Consider the following 8,844-nt stretch of genomic DNA (forward strand, 5'->3'; position numbering starts at 1 on the left):
ACATATCCCATGGCACCCACAGAGTTCAGGACGGGTAGAGAGGATGAAACAAACTTTAAAGAGAACCTTAACTGAATTAATAATTGAAACTCAAATGTCATGGGGTAGGTAGTTCTCTCATAAAATTAAAATAAATTAATATAAAATAAACAACTTTAAAATTCTTATTTTATTATTATTCCATGTTCTTCTCCCCCTCCTGGATGAGGAATAGGGGTCGGTATTTGCGGCTGTGCACTGTAAGGAAATAAACGAGGAGTGGCTGAACCTGCCATCGCAGGTGGCTGTGATCTGGCCACTGGAGGAGAGGGTGCAGTGGATCTGGGTAGGGTACTGCCAGCATGCGGGATGGGTGAGGGGTGGGGACCCAGTGCTGCAACCTCTGGAGGCAGATAATCTGCACGTTCTCTGAGTCGGAAATAAAGGTGACGAACAAAGTCATCCGAAAGCTGAAAGCGACGGTGGAAAAATGAGGGATCAGATGCCTGTTGTGGATTTCGAAGCTGTGAAGAAGGCATATGAGAAGTTGGAGTTGTATTGGTTGTTGTAAAAAAAGGAGATGAAGCTTGGGAAGATAGAGGAATGCTTTCTGAAGCTGTGCTGGTCACTATATCCTTCTCACTGAAGTGTTGAGCAGGCATTTGAGGATGAAAAAGTCCCATAAAATCAGCTGAATGTCCCTGAGAAGTTCGAGAAGAATGTGCATGAAATGGAATGTCTCGATGCGAGACGTCACTATTAATAACACGTGCTTGGTCCTGTTGTGATGGAAGAGGTGTCCACGTATAGTTGAGAAAGTCCTCTTTCTGTTCTGGAGATAAAATCGTATTTGTTTCGCTGAAATGGCACGGGAAACATGGTTCAGCATCGTGTGATTGTTGTGATAATCCTCTGAGTGGTGTTATCAGAGTGATGATAGGGGGTACATGCCGTGGTGACACGGCAGCTGTTGAAATGTCTCTGCTGTGTGTCCACGGCTGTGGCTGCGGTGCAGACGGGGGCTGTGTGGACACAGAGCTGGTAGGAGGTGTAGCTGCCGAAAGCTCCTAGGATGGAACTGCAGTAGCCGAACGAATTGCACTGCTGGCTGGAGGTGCTGTGCTTATCGGTCGTATCGGCGTGGCAGCTGAAGCGTCCGTGTGTGGCTGGAGGTGCCGGGCGGGCGGCCGGGACCGTGGGCGGGACCGGGCTGGCCTGGGAAGCGCTGGTGCCGGGCAGCGGGGGCGGGGCTGGGCTGGAAGCGGGGGCGGGGCGGGGCTGGAAGCGGGGCCGGGGCTGGGCTGGAAGCGGGGCCGTGGCTGGGATGGCAGCGGGGGCGTGGCGGGGCTGGAAGCGGGGCCGGGGCTGGAAGCGGGAGCGGGGCGGGGCTGGCAGCGGGGCCGGGGCTGGGCTGGCAGCGGGGCCGGGGCTGGAAGCGGGAGCGGGGCGGGGCTGGAAGCGGGGCCGGGGCTGGGCTGGAAGCGGGGGCGGGGCTGGCAGCGGGGCCGGGGCTGGGCTGGCAGCGGGGCCGGGGCTGGCAGCGGGGCCGGGGCTGGGCTGGAAGCGGGGCCGGGGCTGGGCTGGAAGCGGGGGCGGGGCTGGAAGCGGGGCCGGGGCGGGGCTGGAAGCGGGGCCGGGGCTGGGCTGGCAGCGGGGCCGGGGCTGGAAGCGGGGCCGGGGCTGGGCTGGAAGCGGGGGCGGGGCTGGGCTGGCAGCGGGGCCGGGGCTGGGCTGGAAGCGGGAGCGGGGCTGCGCTGGCAGCGGGGCCGGGGCTGGGCTGGCAGCGGGGCCGGGGCTGGAAGCGGGAGCGGGGCGGGGCTGGAAGCGGGGCCGGGGCTGGGCTGGAAGCGGGGCCGGGGCTGGAAGCGGGGCCGGGGCGGGGCTGGAAGCGGGGCCGGGGCTGGGCTGGCAGCGGGGCCGGGGCTGACGTCCCGGGCAGGGCCGGGGCCGGGCCAGGAGCGGCTCGAGCCGCGAGCGGCGTTGCCGGGGTAACCGGCACTGAGGAGGGGCGGCCGATGCCGCGCCGCGCAGGCGTGGAAGCGAGGGCTCCCGAAGGCGGAAGTAAGGCCGGGATGGAAGCGGCGGGAGTGATGACGTCAGCAGCAGGCGCCGCCGTTCAAACGCGGAAGCGGCCGCGAACCCGGGCCGCATGGGGATAGCGGGAGGGCCCGATGGAAGCTCCGGGACCGCCCCTGGCCGCGCGCATGGCTCATCTGATGGGAGGACCCCAGGCTCGGGAGGTAGGGACCTGCCTCTGCCTTGCGCCGTAACAGATGGATCGGGCGAGATGGAAACCGAGAAATATTCTCGGCACTCTCGGTTCCTACACTCAGGTGTATTCCTAGTTCCTGACATTCCTTTAAAACTACCGAATTCTTCTCTCAGGTCCCTGGCAAATGGGGCTTTGCAGCCTGGGGGAGTTCTTGCAAAACGGGGTCTAGTGAAGCGCTCTGCAGGAGTGGTTGTGCACCTGATCGGTCATTAATTGTCTCCTCTAATGAGGGAAACGTGATTAAACTCCCGGTGCTGTGCTGCTGTTGTGTGTCAGCCTCGAGGTGTGAGACAGTCCCTGTGTCACACTGGAGTTGCTTAGTGGCTGGACTGGGACTGGGACAGGTCTTGTTGGTCAGGAACAAAAGGGAAAATTTATCTTTTGGCTTGCTTAATATGTTGGCTTTATTAATGTATCAATGTCAATTGTTGTCATTTGCTGCCTCCTGCACAGTGTGTGTGCAGCTCTGTGTGAGAGCAGACTCTCCCCTGTTGGGGAGTGAGACAATCCTGGAATATCCTGAGCTGGAAGGGGCCCACAGGGATCACCCAGTCCCACCCCCGTCCCTGCCCAGACCCCCAACAGCCCCAGCCTGGGCATCCCTGGCAGCGCTGTCCAAACGCTCCTGGAGCTCTGGCAGCCTCGGGGCCGTGCCCATTCCCTGGAGAGCCTGGGCAGTGCCCAGCAGCCTCTGGGGGAAGAGCCTTTCCCTGATCTCAGCGTGAGCCTGCCCTGGCCCAGCTCCAGCTGCTCCCTGGGTGCTGTCTGTGTCCCAGGGAGCGGAGATCAGAGCTGTAGGCCCCGATGTGTTCTGACCTCACACTTCTCTACCAGAACAAACCCAGTGCCCTCAGCAGCTCTTTCATGGTCCTTCCACACCCTTCCCCATCCCCATGTCCCTTCTTTGGATGCTGTCAGCTTTGTATCTTTTGTATACTGTGGCGCCCAAAAGTGCCCCCAGGACTCCAGTACAGTTTAACAGCAATGAAAGGAAACAGTGGATTTCAACTTTGATCTCAAAAGCTGTCTCAGGCCCCTGATACTGCCTCGAAATGTCTTTGCAGTTCTTGCTTTATGACTTGTGTCAAACACGGAGAGAGTGAGACTGAGCCCCTGGGGTCAGGTTCTGTGTGAGAAGCCACACAGCAAGCCAGAAATCTTTGCTCCAGATCACCAGAAATTTACAGTATTGAGGGCGGAAATACTGAGAGTTGAGTCTTGGGAGCTGAGCCAGGAAAGCAGCACCTCTGCCATGGGCAGATTTGGCACGTGGAGAGAGCTCGAGCAGCTTGCAAGAGGTCCCAGCAATGTGTGTGTGGAGCTGGGAGGAGCATGAGTTGCAGTGTCGTGTTTGGAGTCCCCCTGGGTGAGGATGTAGGAATAGACTGGAGTTTTTGGTGACTGAGGTTTCTTTTCTGTGGCAATAATTGTTCTTGGCCACATCATTTTGGTTTGTTACTCGCCTGTGGTTTGTTCTACAGGCCTGTTTCCTTTCTCTCCTACTATGGTGTCTCAGTTATCTTCAGCAGAGGCTCAGCAATAACTAAACTTGAGCTTAGATACTTAAACTTCAGTTCAGAGTAGATACGCAGAAGAAATCCTTCCCTGTGAGGGTGGGCAGGCCCTGGCACAGGGTGCCCAGAGCAGCTGTGGCTGCCCCTGGATCCCTGGCAGTGTCCAAGGCCAGGCTGGACACTGGGGCTTGGAGCAGCCTGGGACAGTGGAAGGTGTCCCTGCCCTTGGCAGGGGTGGCACTGGATGGGCTTTAAGGTCCCTTCCCACCAAGGCCTCGTCTTCCTTTGCCTTCAGTGTCTGCCTCAGAGTTTGTACCCAAACCAAAGTGAGGTTGGTGTCACCTTCTCTAAACTGGGAGAACAGATCACTCCAAGCTGTGGGGAGATGGAGAGGCTGTAGGATGGAGAGGGTGCAGCCCTGCAGACGCCGAGCTGTGGGGTTGCTGCTTTCAACAGCCTCGTTGTTGCTGCGGACACAGCTCAAGGTGGGTCTGAGAGAGACAAACTCTGCTTTTGGGGGTTTGTGTTGATGAGGAGGGGAGGGGAGGTCGCTGCTCTGCTTCTTGTAACTGCTGTGGCAGAGCCAGGAGCCCAAGGCAGGACAAGGGCAAAGCAAACCTCTCCGAGCTCTTGGGTTCTCTTCATTCCCAGATATTCTGATTCCTGCCCAAGTCCAAGTTCATTGTGCTGTGCAGGATGCAAGTTTAATCAGGTTTTAGTGCTGGTTTAGCTGAGTGTTTCTAGGGCTTGAGGATGAAGCCAAATGCTCTGCACTGAAAAAGTGATGGATGTTCAGCACGAGATTCTCTTCAGGAACTGGCACAAAAAGTGGTTGCTGAAGCCGAGGGAGGAGCAATTCACAGCTTGGCTGGAAGAGGGAGAAGTGCTCACTGCTGGTCTGTCACTTCATCCTCATGAGTGAGTCTGGGAGCTCCCGAGATCGGCCAGGCTGCAATTTCAGATAGTTTAGATGGGCTGGCCTTGAAAAAATCATATTTTGGTGCCTGGAGCAAAAGCTGAAGGTGGCAGGAAGTGGCAGCAGTGGCAGGGAACTGAAGTGACACCACCCTGAGCTCAGAACTAATTTTGGTTGTGACCTTGAGCAGTCCCTGGGCCACACCAGAGCTTTTTGTGTCACCTGCTTTGGGAGGTTCTTCCTTGCCCGTGGAGAAGTTGGGTCTGGCACAGGTCTGCTGTGGAGCACCTGTGCCACCACCTTTAAAGAGCCACCCTGGAGGTGTCAGTGAGCCCCTCAGTGCCTGCCCAGCCTAGAGCAGGGCTGGGAGGGCAGGGGGCTCAGGGAGTGCTCATTCCTGGTGGTGTTGGAGCTCTGAGCCCAGCCCTGAGCTGGGTTTGTGGCTCTGAGGGCATGGGGAGTGTCCGGAGCAGGCCTGGCCTGGGCAGAGTAGGAACTCCTGGAGTAACTCCTGAGTAAGCCACACCTTCCACGCGAGAGGGAGGCACTCCCAGAGTCAGGCGCTGTCTCCTCAGAGGTGCTTTGGGGTTTAATTCTGTTCTCACAGTGACTCCTCTCACCTGGGAACCCCGTGGTTACCTACAGAGGGTCTGAGGCCTTAGGGATGTAAATATGGACAGGAGGGGTTGGAATCTGCCTATCAGGGAATCTTCCCCTTGCCCAGAGGAGAGTGTGCAGAACTCTTCTGTGTGATGATAATGTTTTCATACTTTAGGTGTGAAAATAAAAAATGGGAGAAATCTCGTTTTTCTGGCAGCACGCAAAGAACTTTCTTCTGTGTCACCTCTAAAACTCTGTGAGGGGATGAATACCTGGGAATCTGAAAGAGACATAGCTGGAAAGCATCAATATGAATGGATTTTTCTGCTTCTTGTTGCACTTGAAAGAAAGGTGAAAGTTACAGGCTGAGTCAAGCTTTTACCCTTTATTTCAATCAATTCAGTTATTGCTAAATATGGCTACACACAGGTAGCCCAGGTGACAGAGCTGCTCCAGCTGCTCCTTGGCCCCAGTGTCCCACGCGGGATGCTTGAGTTATCCACTGAGAGCCCCCTTGAGACTGGAGCACAGGTAAATCTGCCTGTCTGAAGGGCAGGATTGTGTCCTAAGTCCCTCCTCATTCCTTCCTTTCCTCAGGCCCCACCATTGTGGCTTGGGTGGCAGTGGCACATTGGAAAGGCCTGGGGGTGCCAGCTGGGGTGAGAGCTCGGGGTGCCAGCCCAGGCTCCACCAGCACTTGGCCCACACTGGGGCACAAATTGAGAGATGAACTCTTGGAAGCTTGTCCTGAGGAGGATGAGTGGTACCTGCTGGCGAAATTCGGTGCTTTTGCAGAGCTGTGATAAACCCCAAAGTCTTAGACTGCCAACCTACAGCCTCTGCACCGTCACATTCCCCAGTTGCATTTTGTATTGGAATTTTACCTGCTCCCACCTGCGTCCTCCTGCTGGCAGTGCCAGCAGCCCACGTGCTGCCTCTCCTGAGAGCAAGTTCCTGCCTGTTTCCTCTCCCAGCCCCAGCTCTTGCTTCCCTCTGGCAGAGGCAGCTTTAGGTGCAATATCCTGATGTTTCTGCAAGTGGGTTTTGGAATAAACCTACACACGGGATGTTCATGGGTTGCTGCTATGGATTCTGTGAAAGGTGATCAGGAAAAGCAAGTTCAGAGTTACTCAGGGGATTCTCTGATTCCTGCCCATCTCACGGAGCTGCTCAGGGTGAAACTACTACTCCCATGCTTTTTATTTTGCTCCTCTTAGTGCTGGTTTTTCCCCAGGTAAGTCAGTGCTGGAGCAGCCCTTGTGGGTTTATCTGTGATGAGCAGTGGTTGTGTCTGCACACGGAGATAGCAGATTCCAGCTGTAGTGTGCAAACGTCGGTGCTTTGTGCCTTAGTGCACAGCCACATTTGTCAGCTGACAGGGCTGATGCGATGAGAAAACCTCGCACTCTCCAATAACCTGAGCACAGGCACTTCCTGCGTTGTTACATTTAACCAAAGCTCTGATAAAAAATACTACATTAATTTTTCTAATGGAGACCAGATTCCGCATTATCATCATTTACGTTTTTGGATAGTCTTTGATTGGCTCTGGTGGGAAGGGAGGTGAATCAGTATCTTGTACTTTAGGGAAAGATCTAGGGGAGAACTGAATTGTACTTCCTTGGAATTCACATCACCCGCCCTTAGTCGGAGATGTTGATCTTGAGAACAACAAGCAGAGAACAGCCCAGGAAGGGCTGAACGTGACAAAACAGTGCAGAGCATACAGAAATCCTCTTTGCTGTGTTCATCATTCTGTCTTCATCTTGGATTGTTTCCACCCTTCTCCTCCACCTGGAAGTCACAAGCATCCTGCAGTGGCAGGTACTCTGGGTTCTTCAGCCAGGAGTAGTCTAAGAACAGCTTTTGCTGGGAGCGGCTCTGACCTTGCTGAAATCACTGCTGAAACCTCCCCTGACTCTTGCAGTGCCAGAATTTCAGGGTGCCAGTGGTGAGGCAGGGACTGAGCCTGGTTCATTGTCCCCAGAGCTCGGGTAGTACAGGACAGTCAGGCCAGTAAAGCCCCTGCTCAGGGCTGGGAACGAGATCCTGGCCGGCTTTCCCTCTCTGCCCCTCTCTGCAGTCCTGCTGGGCTATGTCATGCTACTATGTTACAGCATTGTTCCATGTCTTTTTTTTTTTTTTTTTTTTTGGAAGTAATGCCGGATATTGGCAGTCAGGGGCGATGGAGCGAGGTGAGCAGTGACCGGTGGACAGAATGAGTTGTTACGGCCTCGGTCTCAATGTTTGGAGCAGCTCTAAGCATCCGTTGTTGTTTGTGTGTTTTAGGTGGTCCACTTGCAGGATGTCCTGGCCCTGGATGCTGGAGCGTGCAAGCCTAAGGTATAGGTGTGGTGTACTTCAGTCGGAGCAGGGAGGCTGTGGTTTCACAGTCTCTCAGCATGTTTTGTGTGTTTTTGCTTTGCTTCTCTGCAGGTGCTGCTGCTGCCCTGGGCGTGCCAAGGGCCAGAGGCGAGCAGATGAGTTGGCATTTAGGTGGGGTGGCTGATAGGCCAGCGGTCTATGGCAGCGTGCTGAGCGTGTCCCTTTTCATTGTGCAGGTTTGTCCTGGCCACCTCCAGAGTCAGATCAGGATTTGAGGTGAGCCGGGGCAGTGGTGTGGAGTAGCCCGGGGATGCTCTTCTGGAGGGCAACAGTGACGTTTTCTGTTTTGTTGTCTTAGGTACCGTGAGCAGGTGTGGAGCTGAAGTTTGGAGAGAGCAGGTAAGCGCTGAGCCTCGGCAGTTTCGAGGGAGGGGGCCTTGCGGAAGGGGTCTCTTTTGGCGTGTGTTGTCAGAGGCTGAATTTTCTCCTTGTTCTCCATCTTTCGCAGCTGCCAAAGCGGACCGTGGGGAACGTGTTGACATCTGAGGTGCTGATGCATTTTTTCTGCCAAGGATGGATTTTGTCCGTTTGTCTTCAGAAAGCTAAGTGTTGGGAGCGGTGGTTGGGAGAAGGGAAAGGCCTTTGGAGTTCCAGGAGGCAATTGGAAGTTAGCTTAGAGGAGAGGGCTGTTGTGGGAGGGCCCCTTGGAAGTAAAGGGAGAGGGTTTCTCCTCAGCATCACCCGAGCCTTTGCTGGGCAGGGCAGTTCCCACCCATCTCTGTCATCGGCCTTTGAGTCTCGCCGTCATCGTGGATCTTTTTGCCCGAGGAGCTCGCCTTCGGGTCTGGCACGATCGCCACGGTCTCCATTTCACCTACTCGCTGGCGTAGCCACCCGCGGGCATCTTGGCCACTTGCTGGATGGTCAAAGGTAAGGGATCAAAGCTCGGGTTGTCAAGGAATGGGTCAAGGGGTCAAAGGTCAGGGGATAAAAGGTCAAGGCTCGGGCTCAGGATTAGAGGTTCCAGCATGATTTTCCGTGGTGGTTCCCAGTGTGGGGACACGGGGTGTGGGGTCAGTGGCGCCGGGGGCGGGCAGGAGCCCCGTGGGCAGTGGCCGGCAGCGGCGGGGACGCCTCCGTACGGTCGCGCCCCTCCAGTGCCAGCAGAAGCCCCCCTGCGCCGTGCGGTGCCCGGCCCCACTCCTTGCCCTCCCCGCCGCTGCCTTCCCGCACTCCCA

Source organism: Coloeus monedula (genome assembly GCF_965178545.1).
Source record: "Coloeus monedula genome assembly, contig: HAP1_SCAFFOLD_122, whole genome shotgun sequence".
Lineage (NCBI taxonomy): Eukaryota > Metazoa > Chordata > Aves > Passeriformes > Corvidae > Coloeus > Coloeus monedula.